Raw genomic sequence first — 13,703 nt, 5'->3', positions numbered from 1 at the left:
TTAGACATTTTAATGTCAAATTAGCTAAATGCATTAACTGTGTTAAATTTAACACTGTTAATTCACCTCATAAGTTAACGCATTTACTTTGGCAGCCCTAATGTTCACATGCACATGTCATGCTTTGATTGGTGTTTTGATTTTGGCTGCTTTCGAGTACAATAGACCAGTCAGAAAAGTTGTGGTCTTTGCTTTGATGGGCTTATGTGACTAACGGGCAGTGTTGGGAAGGTTACTTTGGAAATGTAATAGGTTACAGATTACAAGTTACCCTATTTAAAATGTAATAGTAGTGTAACTTTTTCAATTACTTTATTAAAGTAATGTAACTGATTACTTTTGATTACTTTTATAAATTTCTAATGAAGGTTTATTTGCAACTGTTAATCATTTTCAAAAATGTACACCTTGCAGGGTTAACCTTACAGTAGTGCTCAACACTGTCAGACTTCCAAAATCCTTCATCACTTGAATTAATATTATCAAATTTCAACACATCCACCACAAAATCAGGCCCATGTCAAAATTAGTACATCACGACAATATATTTATAGAAAAATCCTAATACTTAACACCATACTATTAACCTTGCTTTTATTGTAATAATGATGTCCTTTATACAGTATTTTGAGTGATGACTGATGAGCAAATGGCTGCTGCTGCTTAACAACAAGCTTAACAAGTAAACAGAGACAAAACTACAATAGCATATTTACAGATGAAACTGACCTGCACTTGAAACCCTGAACAGTAGTGTTGCTTCTCTGCTCCACCTGTGCGCTTCCACAGTCCACTCCATTCTCTCTCTCGCATTGATTACTCTGATCCAAACCGTTTGGCGGAGAGCACGGAGAGCCCGCGAGCCGAAGCATTGCCAGTCACGACTAACCGATTCATGATTTATTAGAGATGTAGTAATCGAATGGCGAATTCGGAAATAATTGCTTTAGTACATTCTTAGTAACTGTAACTGATTACAGTTACATTTATTTTGTAATTAAATTACATAACGCCGTTACATGTAACTAGTTACTCCCCAACACTGCTAACGGGAGAGAGGATGAGGTGAGAAAGTGGGGGATGACAGGAAGACACTGCTGTGATGGAGGTAGAGAGGGCGGGACGCCCCAGCTGGACCCGTCTTTGAAATGGGTGCCCGGCTGAAGGGGGAAACAGGGAAGAAAGAATCTGATTCAGGGAAATACCAAAAAGTTGCTCTTCACGGGAATCAGAGGAAGTCTCGCAGAAGGACTTGCACTTCATTCAGTCGTAACCAAATGCATGTCTCTGTTTTCAACTCTGTGCGGTACTTTGTTATTTGTCTATTAGCATTAGAGGCTCAGTGGGTGCAGTTAAATGGAGTCCTCTTTTGCTACAGTGGTTTCTGTGGGGTTTAACTCAAATGAAAAGGCAACGTTGTGGGCTTAAGTGAAGATGAATACAGAGTTAGAAAGCAGATATGAAGCAGCTTTGAAGTGGCCTGTAAAGATTTTGGCCCGTCTTAAGAGAAGCCGTTTCTCAAATCCTGGCACCCCACACATTATAGTTTTTATTACAATTGGCAACCTTCAGGAGATCTGGAGAAACGAAGATCTGGAATAATCTTTTAAGCCTCTCTCCAAATCCTTTCTTCTCCATAGTCACGGAGAGCTTTTTATTTTTTTAATCCATCTATAATAATGTGTTTCACACTACATATTGAGTTTTAAGGAGGAGCATATCCAGACAATCCAGCCAGTCGTATTGTTAAAAGTATATAAATGCTGTTTCATCTCACTCCAGCTATCCCTCCTCCACCTTTATTTTCCTAATTAGGCCTATTGGGAAACTTCATCCATTCTCACGCTAAAGTCTATCCATTTTGCATTGCCAGACCAGTTTAGCTTTTTGCACGATTGCTTGTTTATCAGATTTAACTAAAAGGAAATCTATTTTAAGGAATTATTTGGTTAGATTTAAACTGGGTTTGACCTTCATATCATATCTTGAGTGCCATTTCCTATTTTGCACAACATTTTAAGACTTATTCCCCAGGACTACAGAGTAATGTCAGTTTTTTTTTTGCATCTTCCTGTTCTAAATAAACATGCAATCATTAGTGTTCCTGGGCATCGTGTTCTGGCTGTTGTTTTCGACTCTCTCACATCTCCCGAGGGTTGGATGACAGCTGACCCTGAGCAACAAACGCAAGGGAGGGAGCGACATGGGTGGCTACATGCTAACAAAACCGAGACGGAAAAGTTACAGGCAACCTGATGGGTATAAAACGGATCCCCACCAGCTCATCAGGGAGTTCATCAGCGGTCAAGATGTGTGTCTGTGCCTCAGAGGACACACCGTGGGCTTTGAGTGTTTATCCCTGAGGTTATCAGTTCACCTGGTTTCCAATCAAAACCATCTGAGACTCGTTCACTCACCATCCCACGCACATGAATCTAGTTAACTGCTTAGTAATGTTTTTAACGTTAAAATGATGCAGTATGTTTTCAACCCTCAATTTAATTGGCCATTAGATCTGTGGTAGCATGTAATTATTTAGAGAAGACATTTAATTTAGGGTTTTCAAAGTGGCTTGTCACACAAAGAAAGCACACACACACCCTCCCCCTTGCCGAGTGATTTCCTTTTTTCAGAAGAACAGCATTTATTTGAAATAGAAGTATTTTGTAACATTATAAATGTCTTACAAGCATCCTTGCTGAATAAAAGTGTATATTTATTTTTAAAAATCTTACTGAAAACTTTTGAGCCATATATATATATATATATATTTGAATCAGAACATCTTTCCATACTTGATCCACTTTTTTTTTGCATTTCATATTACATATTTCAAGTCTTTGAAATGCAAGTCACTATCTGACATCTAATCATTTACGTATATAATATTCCAATATCTTTGGCTTGTAGCAAAAAATTTGATCTTGGCTGCCTACATGAATTTACCATCGAACCAAATTCCCTCCTGACCACCCTGAAAGGAAGCCGCCCAATTAGAAGTTGCCACTAAATAAGAATGGAGGCTTATTCTCATTGTTAGAGCCCAGATGGTAATATAGGCTTACCTGTCTCCACAGGCCTCCTGAGAGGAACGTGGGGTAGAGAGTGGCCCACAGCCAATTTATCCACCCCTCGTCGAGTTGCATGTGCTGCTGGTGAAATGCACCCTGAAACTTTCATGTTCCCTCGCCTGGAAGTTAATTAGGAACGTCTGTATTTGGCAGCTGGGGCAAGCTGTGACATGTCACCGACGCACGATAGGGTTATCAGTTGCATTTGGCACTGAGTAAAAATGATAGAAATATGACTCACTGACATCGTCCTTTTGGTTGTTTATAGTGTGCCGAGAGCTGATGAGTGATCGGAATGAATCATCGTGCAAGATCACAAATAATCAATCAATGATGTGATGGTCTGCCGCCTCAGTGACAGTAGATGAAGCCAAGACATGGGCGAGCATGCAGGTACATATGAGATTGACATAGAAATATGAGCATTAGTGCTTGTCATCCTAGACCTATTGTATATTAAATATCAGTTTAGATAAAAGTAGTTCATATTAGCTTGCCTAATATTCTTACTTCTGTGAAACATAAATTAAGATATTTTGAAAAAATGTCTCAGTGTTTTTTGTCCATACAGTGTGTCAAGCCATAGTTGTTTTGGATGACTTTTGTATGAACAAAAGCAGTTGAAACTTTCTTCAAAATATCTTCTTTTTGTGATCTACAGATAAAAGAAAGTCATAAAGGTTTGGAATGACATGAGGTAAATGATGACAAAAATGTAATTTTTAGACATACTGTAGTTCACCCAAAAATTAATTCTGCCATTATTTACTCAACATCATGTCATTCCAAAACCATAAGACTTTGGTTAATCTTCAAGACAAATTAGGATATTTTTAATGACAACTGAGAGGTTTCTGTCCCTTTCTTGAACATAACCAAAAGATCCAAAAAGGTCATAAAGGCATCGTAAAATGAATCCATATACAGTAAATTAAGTTTGATCCAAGTTTTGTGAGATGATACAATGGCTTTATATGATTAACAAGTTTTTATTTAGGCTTTTATTCACATATCAACACACATACAGAGAGCGCTTCACAAATGACAAGCTAATATGTGCATCACACACTAAAACAAACATTATGTTTGAAATTTCATGTTTGCCATGTAATGTGCACTATGTATGTTTCGATCATTGTTTAGATGTAAATAAAACCCTAAACTAAATCTGTTCATCGTGTAAAGCTGTTGTATCACTTCATAAGACAAGATAAAAAAATACCATGGAAGTCAATGGGTACGAGAAACTCTTTGGTTAACCATATTCCTCAAAATATCTTATTTTTTGTTGAGCAGAAGAAAGAAACTCAGGTGAGTAAAGGATAACAGAATTTTCATTTTTGGGTGAACTATCCCTTTAAACCACTCTATTGATATGGATCCATTTTACGATGCCTTTATGACCTTTTTGGATCTTTTATATTTTGGTTACTTGGACTTTCAATGAAGGGAGAGAAACATCTCAGGTTTCATTAAAAATATCTTAATTTGTGTTTCGAATGTTACCCAAAGTATACTGTAGGTTTGGAATGACATTAGGGTGAGTAAATGATGGAATCTACATTTTTGGGTGCACTGTTCCTTTAAGGCTCAAGGTTATCTCCTTCCAAAGGAAGAGTGATAGAGACTGAATCTGAGTGGGCCGTATTTCATCTGTCTGATTTTGCCACGTCTGTGACAGTGAGTGATGCCCTCTGCCAGCTGTGTTTAAGCATGCACAAGCTGTCACCAATCAGAGCAACTCCCCGTGTGTTTCAGAAGCAAGGTGTTATTATCTCATCAGCCAAAAGGACAAAAGATGACTGCATGGTTGCAGTCATCCATGCTTGCTGCAGTTGCCTTGGAAACCAGCTGCTCAGCAGGAATGTTGGAAGTAAGTACGAGCAGGGGGCCAGTGGGGTTACAGAAGGGGGCCCGCTTTACACCCCTCTCCAAAAATGGAGATTAAGCCCATTGAGAATGTAACGGTTCAGGAGACTGATCAGAGCCACAGGTCAACACAAACTGAGCTGTTTGTTTTGCAACTCTAGAGCTGACCGAGCAGTTTTCCAGCATGGAAAAGCCTCATGTTTGGAAAAGTGGAGTGGCTGGGAGAGGAAGCCGTTCTTAATTTGTAGGACCGGTTACTTCATGGCACGCTGCAAGTCAAGCATGCTTTTTCCACTGCATGAAACAGGCTAAACGGACGTCAATAAAGACCATTAGACTAATTCAAGTGATTTAACAGACTGGGAGCTAAAAGCAGACCAAGCGAGGTTTCTTATTTGCACCTAATCCCTGTCATTTTAAATCCATCAATCTAATTCATATTTCATGAGTTCCCCTCCATCTCAGGCCACAGGGTTCAGAGATTGAGCAGGGATATGCATTTCCAGAACCCTCTCGAAAATAAATCAAACCGACTATGGGCCTTATTCATGAAACCCGAGATGAGCGAGTCATTCGTGAAACAATTCTTGCATAACCAGTTGTGTTCAATTCAGTGGGACAATTTACACTACCAAAAGTTTGAACAAAACTTTTAAACTTTCTATTCATCAAAGAATCAACACAACTGTTTTCAACACTTCAAATCAGCGTGTTAGAAGGATCTCTGAAAACTGGAGTAATGCTGAAAATTCAGCTTTTCCATCACACTAATAAATTACATGTTAAAATATACTAATATTGAGAACGATTATTTTAAATTGTAATAAAATTTCACGATATTATTTTCTTTAACTGTATTTTTGATCAAATAAATGCAGCCTTGGTAAGCATAAGAGACTTTTATAAAAAAAAAAAAAACTAATAAAAAAATTGTATCGACCCCAAATGTTTGAATTTGATGATTTGTGAACGACTTCCACTGAAATTTCTTATGCTGGTGTTTAATAAATAAAGCTTTGTGTTCGGAATAGAACAGAATTCAGCCAACATTTCAAACAGTAGTATGCTACATTGATGTCACATGACTGTATCACATGACACATTTGATTTTTACAAATACAAAATGGTTTCGTTTGAACACAATTTTGTATATAAATTTCTAGCAGTCAGGTCAAGATAATGGGTCAAAAATAACATTGCAGATTATATTACTTCCAGTTTAATATAAAAAGGGAAAAAGTTGAGCACATTGTATTGTGGGATATGTGTGCTCTGTTGTATACTATGCATGATTTGACAAATGTAGTAGGTTATATGGTTATTCTTTGTGATGAATAAGTAATGCTAGAAGATCGTTTTCTCCATTATATTAGACCTCTTCTTTTTAAGTCATACTTCCATACTTTCGCATGCTCTGAAAAATATACATGCTACACACTGCAGAAATAGTATTGGTAGTATGCTATTCTCATCTGCACAGCTCATAAGTCTCAATTTGGCCTTGACTTGAGAACTGGGGTATAAAACCAATGCCTTACACAACACTTGGTGATTAATGGTATTATAAAGATCGCTTGGTGCCTTAAAATACCCACCAAGTGACAAGAAGTGAAGTCTTATAAATCATCCTAAAACAGCATTGGCCGTTAGCCAAGACAAGAAATCAGTCTGTGCAGATATCAGTGGTACATTGGGTTGGGTGGAGTGGTGTGGAAAACAGAAAGCTTTGACACTCAGAGACACAAAGATGGCAAGCAATAGCATGCGTAGCTGCAGGCGAGAGATGAAGACGGAGATTGCTCCAGGGAAGGAAATGAGGTGGTCAGAGACCACGCCACATGCTAATCCTCTATTTCCCGGCTCCATGTCTGTCTCGCAGGCGAATGGGAACATATCTGGTACTCTTTCAGCACTAGCACTAGAGTGCTCCGGCCATGTTTTTTCAGTTGTGCTGATGAGACCGGCTGGCTCCTAATAAACGTAGCCTTTGGTTTAAATGACAGGTCTAATTTCAAATACTGTGATGAGAGACTGTGGAAAAGTGTGGCAGAGACTGAGACACGCGAAACAGTGCCTGAGTCATTCAGATCCTTCTAGATTAATTCCATTTCCTGTGAAGATTGTGTACCGCAGAGCTGATATCTGATTAGGGTACTTGGGGGAGTTGTTTATAATTAGTTTGGGTGTAATGTCATTTGACAGCACCTTGCGGGGAGGCAAATATTTTTTCGCAAATTTATCTGCATAATTGGTCAAGGTGTTAATCAGGTTTGAAGATACCTGCTGGCTAGATAAAGCAAAGAATAGATCTGTTCTACATAACATCACTGAGGAATTGTGGGTAAATGATATTGCTCAACATTCTTTACATTATACAACATTATCCACTGTGAAACAGATAGTTGTAAAATCTATTTGGGTAAGTCACATTTTAAGTTGTCTTATTTTGTCTTGTTTTGTTTTGTTTTGTTTTAATAACAAACTAGTCAAAATTAGATTTTCCAAGAAAAAACTGAGTGGTGCTTTCCCGTGTAAAATCCGTTGCCACAATGCTAGGTTGTTGTGGATGGTGGCATAAACTAAGTGGTTGCTAGGGCAGTTATTGGGGCATACTAGGTGGTTGCTAGGTGATTGCTTACTGGCCCAAGTAAAAAGAAACCACTCTCAAGTAGTAATCCTCATTTATGGTGACTAACAAAGACTAACAAAGTTTTCTCATGACTTTATTTGTATATTTTTGAAACCGTATCCAGAATTGCAATTTGAATTTTATTGGAAGGACATAGAACACTACATCCGACCTTTGAATGGTGGCTTTGACAAAGTCTTGTTTGAAAGTTTTGAAATAAACAAAAGTCCTTGAGGTTTGAAAGTTTATAGGGCTTACAGACAGAGAGAACAACAGAGCGACAGATAATGCATTGTTAACTGTTTTCTAGTCATGACTCTTCATTAAAGTCCCAGTTCCACACAGACCAATGTCAGACCATATGTAGAACTGTTCACCAGACAGATGGTTCCTCTTGTGTTTTTCACTTCCACACTCTTCCTTCAGCTCACGCACAAGTTAGAAGGAAAGACTCAAGCCTCAGACACACGCCAAATGAAACTCCACTGCCATAATATTTGTCTTGACACCCAAAGCTTCCTGAACTCTTTGTGAAGGAAGAGATTGGAGGTGTCATCTGTATGGCACATTAAAGACCTCTGGCTGTTTATTTGTTGTCAGATGGGAAGGCAGGGTGAGAAAAACCAGGCCTGTCCTGCTGTTCAGCACCACACAACCAAAGGGAAGTGAACCTTTCTTGGTGACCCCCCAACCAGGGCTCACTCAGGTTTTCCCGATTTATGGATGCTCCTGCACTGTTCAGTCACAACGAGGGTCTGTATTTGGGGCTCTGCAATGAGCAACAAACAACACAAAGAACAAGTTGTAAGTGAAGATGGTGAAGAGAAAAACACTTCATGAATGAGTTACGTTTGCATAAGTCTGGATACTTACTCATTCCAAGCAGCTAATGTTAATCATTTTTAAAGAGAATTATAATGCATAATCTCACTAATGGTTAGATCAAAGGTGGGCAAATATGGCTCTACATTTACATTTTTTAATGCATTTTCATCACAACAATTCTTTTCAAGATGGGTGAACAGTCAATAAACAAGCACAGTTGCCTCAATGAGGCAGCAGAAAATAAATGTGGATTATTATGTGGACACTGTTAAAACCATCTATTTGAGCTGTAATAACATGCCACTCAAAGCTATTGTCTGGCAACATATCACTGTATGAATTTACAAAATGCTTGTTAGAAAGGGAAACATGGGCAATCACTCGGCATCTAAATGCAATGGCTTTGTTAAAAAAAAGTATTCAATGAATGACATTTAGAAAACACAACTATGGCATAATCTTTAATCGAACACCTGACTTAGGCAAAAATTATGCGACATTAGTCCTTAATGGAAAAATGTCCATGTGATATAATTTATTGTTTGTAAATCACATGAAATTGCTTTTGAATGCATTAGAAAGCAATGAAATGAATGCATTCATTAAATCGGCTCCAGTCTTGTGGGGATGGAAAGCACACATAAGTCAGTAACCATGGTTTCTGGTGGCTTAATATTGCAGGGGTGCCATAGCAATGGAGAGATCAACACTGACTCTGTGTGCTGTAAAGGGTGTGGATAGCATCTATATACAACCTGTCAGTCACTGGGCTGTCAGTCGCAGTTCCTCTCGCTTTCTGAAACTGCAGGTGTCCCTCCTGACATAGTTCTTATTAGCACTCATATAGTGAAGCGTTCATGTGAGTCGAGACCTGATTCGTCAGACACACACAGCCGCTATACACATGGGAGAGCAGAGAAAGAGGTTTCTGAGGAAAAAAAACAAACATCCGGTTATTAAAATGACCTCGGCACACTTGCACATTTGACCTTCAAATTAATATTTTACCAATATTCTGTCTTCTGTGTGGAGAATACTGATTTGAAGTCTAGTTTAAACATCTCAAGTATAGCATTTTTTGTTGCTGCTGATGTTTTTTTTCTGTATTATTTGTTCCCCTTTTTTAGCAGATGCTTTTATCTAAAGCAAGGGTGCCAAACTCGGTACTGGAGGGCCGGTGTCCTGCAGAGTTTAGCTCCAACTTGCCTCAACACACCTGCTGGGAAGTTTCTAGTATGCCTAGTAAGAGCTTGATCAGCTGGTTCAGGTGTGTCTAATTGGGGTTGGAGCTAAACTCTGCAGGACACCGGCCCTCCAGGACCGAGTTTGGGCACCCTTGATCTAAAGTATTTGCATTCCATTACCAGGAGTGGGGTTCACACCAATAAGAGTATTTGCTCATTGGATCTTAAGTCCAACCACTTAACCACTCAGCAACACTGGTGACTGCATCATGCTAAAATCCCTTTGTTTCTTATACAAGTATTTCAGAACCATTTTGTTAGTAACAAACTACCAGGAGTGGGGTTCGAACCCACGAGGACATGCGTCCATTGGATCTTAAGTCCAACACCTTAACCACTCGGCCATCCTGGTCACTCTGTGGTGTTAAAGACCCCTAACACAACCACATACAACCGCATTACTATATTCTATATAAAATGCACAGTGATCTACGAGGACATTTGTCCATTAGAACTTAAGTCCAACACCTTAACCACTTGGCCATCCTGGTTACTTTGTTGTTTTAAAAACCCCTTTGTTCCTTCTATAGGTACTTCATAACCAGTTTGTGGTAATGCGACCACATACAGTCACATTAATGTATTCCATTTAAAAATGACATTGATCTACCAGAAATGGGGTTGAACCCATGAGGTCAACTACATCCATTGGATTTGTCCAGTGGAACCAGTTTGCTGATAACACAACCACATACAGCTGCATCACTATGTGGGGCAAATTTCTTATTGTTCTTATTGAAGAATTCAAGATGGCGCCAGGTTGTCTGCTGGCTTGTTGTCGCTTTGCTGCTTTGCTGGCTTGCCGTTGCCTCTCACCTATGTCAAGTGTTTTATAAGTATTGTTATGGGCGATATGGCTGTTAGCGGTAGAAACACCGCTGTTCTTACTTATGATCGCCAAGCCCTTCTTGATTTACTTCTCTCTACCAGGGACTGCTGCAGACGTATCCCGATTTAGGGCCATTTCTTTAACTCATGGATGTCTTCTACCTTTCCTGTGGTTACCTGTTGCTCTACGAGTTGCTATCTTCATCGTAAAAAGTGCCTGAGAAAATGAGGAAAGTGCAGCGGTCTTCTTGTTAGGCTAAAGAGATGCAGGTTTTCATCGACATGGTTTCTCTTTTTGGTCCGCATCTCTTTTTGGCCCTCTTAGCTCTTTTCACCTTTTTTCTAGTTATTTGTGAAAATGTTCGTCCATATGCTAAAAAGTTGAATTTTGCAAAACAAGTTAATACTGTGGTGAAAACTAGTTTCTACTACTTATGGTTAATAGCTAAGATAAAACCAGTGCTCTCATCTAGAGATTTGGAGATGATCATTCATGCTTTTATATCATCTAGATTGGACTATTGTAATGTTGTGTACAGGAGTTTCTCAGTCATTGGTGAATTGGTTGCAGCTTGCTCAAAATGCTGCTGCAAGACTGTTGACCGGTATGAGAAAGAGGGACAGAACCACTCCGATCTTAACATCCCTGCAATGGATCGATTTTAAATGGTCTCACGCCCTCGTATTTGTCAGATCTTGTTACTCTACATACTTTGAGGAAGCACTTTTATATCTTGGCTTTTGAGTCTGATTTAAGAGAGACCTAAATATCAGGTTTTTTTATGATGCTGGGTTTTTGTTATTGTCTTTGTTTAGTTTTTTATTGTATTGTACAGCACTTAGTGCTGCTCTTGTGGGAGTAGAAATGTGCTCTATAAAAAACTAAACTAAACTAAACTAAACTTCTTATTCAACCTTAATGCCGAATGAAAAGCATGGTGAGTTGTCCCCTTAAGAATCTTCCCCATTCGTGACACGACCGCGTTCGGCTTTGATCGCCTTCTGCACGGCTCACCAAGCAAACACTTTAATTAGTGCTTTATTGACTAATGCTTTTCTCTAGGCCCTGTGTCACTAGCTTTACCGGCCGCCGGCCTATTCTTTGTGGATTAACCTCTTTCTGTGCGCAATTTAACCAGCTATTCTCCTGCACAGTAACGTGAACTGTTCTTCCAGGAGGTTTCGACACAAAAGCCCTTCAGAGCCCAGGCAGACCTCAAAGAGCCATCAACCCTCCATCTCCAGCTCTTCAAAGACTCCTTCATCATTCTGAATCCCTCTGTTCCTCCTCAGCCCCTCATTTAGGAGCAGGACCCCCAGCCCTCACCTCCCCCACTGACCAACACACTTATCCCAGTGTCTCTTGGGAGCTTGGAGCTCATAAGTAAGACCTAGACAGCTGATAATGACTTTGCAGCTCTGGGGGAAGGAGAGTACTGCTGCGTTTTTGTGGTTATGGCGGTGGTGGTCTGTGTGTACATGCAGGGTCCAAAATCAATACTCACCACACACTAGATGAGAGTAAAAAATGGCTTTTGGCAAATACAAAGGGAAATTATTTTTTAGAAATGCAATATCATATCATCATATCATGGTAAAAACTGCAATGTAAGAACAACAGACTGAGCCTTTTTTGCACACTTAAATGAAAAAAAGAGAGATGCAAACAGAAAAGTTGTTCATCCTCTAACCAATTTTACCATAAATTTCACTGCAAATCCAAAAGTTGTATTATTTTAGTTATTTATCTGTGTGTTACTCTAGAATTCCATGTGGAAACTTATTCCTGGTGTTGAAAACAAGAAACAAAATAAAAATAGGTCTTTTATGTTTTTGTGATATAGTTGGTGTTTCACCTGATGGGACTGATAGACTGTGGCATATAGGAGAGACCGGGGATAGTTGTCACAATTTAATCTAACGAATATTTCTCGAAGTAAATTTCTGTTTTAGATGCACACTTTAAATTAATGGCCACAAAAAGCTACTGAACATTATTGCTTTTAACAGATACAGTTGATTGAACACACATTGACCTTTTGTGGCAATATGTCTCAACAGCAGGGCAGTGATGTCACATTAATGGGTTATCATAGTTTTTTTTTTTTTTTTCAAAATTATATCAATGAAATTAAGCCCTGAATGCTAAAACGTAAAAGGTAAAATCAAACTAAATTAGAAATATATGATATATTGTTATAAGCTTTGTTAGCTTGTTGACTGTATAGCCTTTATTGGCAGACCAGACATGTCAAATAATTTGAATCGGGGTGGAGGGATTTATTCTCTGTTTCTTACCCTAACCCTGTTTCTGTCAAGCACACTTTTAAAAATAGTGGACGAAGGACCCTGCTTACTGCAGGGTACTGCGAATCAATATAACACACTAGTTGTTTTTCAATAAATGGCATGGGGTGGAGAAAGATGAGTTAGACAGACAGAAGGGAACTGGTTTATTGGAGACTCAATAACTCAAGCTATTTATATGCACAGCCTCCTCGTTTCCTTAGCGACCTCTTTACCTATTTCAGGCCACCTGAGAGCTTCAGTCTTTGTTAAACTGGGATTGAACAGAGCTTTACCGCAGTCTTTGTTTCTTGATCTCTCTACAGTTACATGCCTGAAAAATGTTCTTAAGTTACTGGAATACCAGTGTTTCTAAAAGTGAGTCTGTGCTCCCCCTGAGAAAGACAGTGAGAGATTTACACAGCTGGTCCATGAGCACAACACAAACTCCAAACTCACGGTCCATTCTTTCTTTCTCTTTTCAATATGCAGAGGGTGGTGGGTACATATTACTTTCCCTCCAGCATTACTCACCCCACATCTGATTCCTGCGATCTGGGTGGTTTGTGTGTATATTGATTCATTCTTCCATCAAATAGCAAGAGTTATTTATATACCAGTAAGTTGTTGTTTTTTTGCTCAGTTGATGTTTATTTCTTTTTAAAGGTTATCTAAAACATAATTTTGTTGGGGAAAAAAAGAAAAATACTTTATTGAATGTGCATAGAGCAAGCAAAGAATAATTTAAAATCTGTCATTTTTGACATTCATGGTTCCAAGAAGAACTTTTAGCTTCCATGGAAACTTTCCATTGAACACAATGTTCTTTATAGTGTATGAAGGTTCTTTGGATTTACACTAAAATAAAATAAAAAAAATGTAAGATCTGTTCACTGAAAGGTTCTTTAGGAAACCAAAAATGGTTCTTCTATTGCATTGCTGCAACACATT

General features: G+C 38.7%; 1 long non-coding RNA gene and 1 other non-coding gene across 2 annotated transcripts; both read right to left on the bottom strand.

Moving 5' to 3' along the window:
* Nucleotides 1-7,490: 7,490 nt before the first annotated feature.
* On the bottom strand, nucleotides 7,491-9,525 carry LOC107689328 (uncharacterized). The gene is made up of 3 exons (XR_001634322.1): nucleotides 9,403-9,525; nucleotides 9,150-9,322; nucleotides 7,491-8,338 (listed from the first exon to the last, which is right to left on the bottom strand). It is a non-coding gene; the product is annotated as an uncharacterized LOC107689328 (long non-coding RNA).
* A 382-nt stretch (nucleotides 9,526-9,907) lies between these two features.
* trnal-uaa (transfer RNA leucine (anticodon UAA)) lies at nucleotides 9,908-9,990 on the bottom strand. The gene has a single exon. It is a non-coding gene; the product is annotated as a tRNA-Leu (tRNA).
* Nucleotides 9,991-13,703: the final 3,713 nt, after the last annotated feature.

Source organism: Sinocyclocheilus anshuiensis, unplaced genomic scaffold, assembly GCF_001515605.1.
Source record: "Sinocyclocheilus anshuiensis isolate Anshui unplaced genomic scaffold, SAMN03320099.WGS_v1.1 scaffold1006, whole genome shotgun sequence".
Lineage (NCBI taxonomy): Eukaryota > Metazoa > Chordata > Actinopteri > Cypriniformes > Cyprinidae > Sinocyclocheilus > Sinocyclocheilus anshuiensis.
Note: the sequence above shows the minus strand (reverse complement) of the source record. Positions and strands in the feature narration are given on the sequence as shown.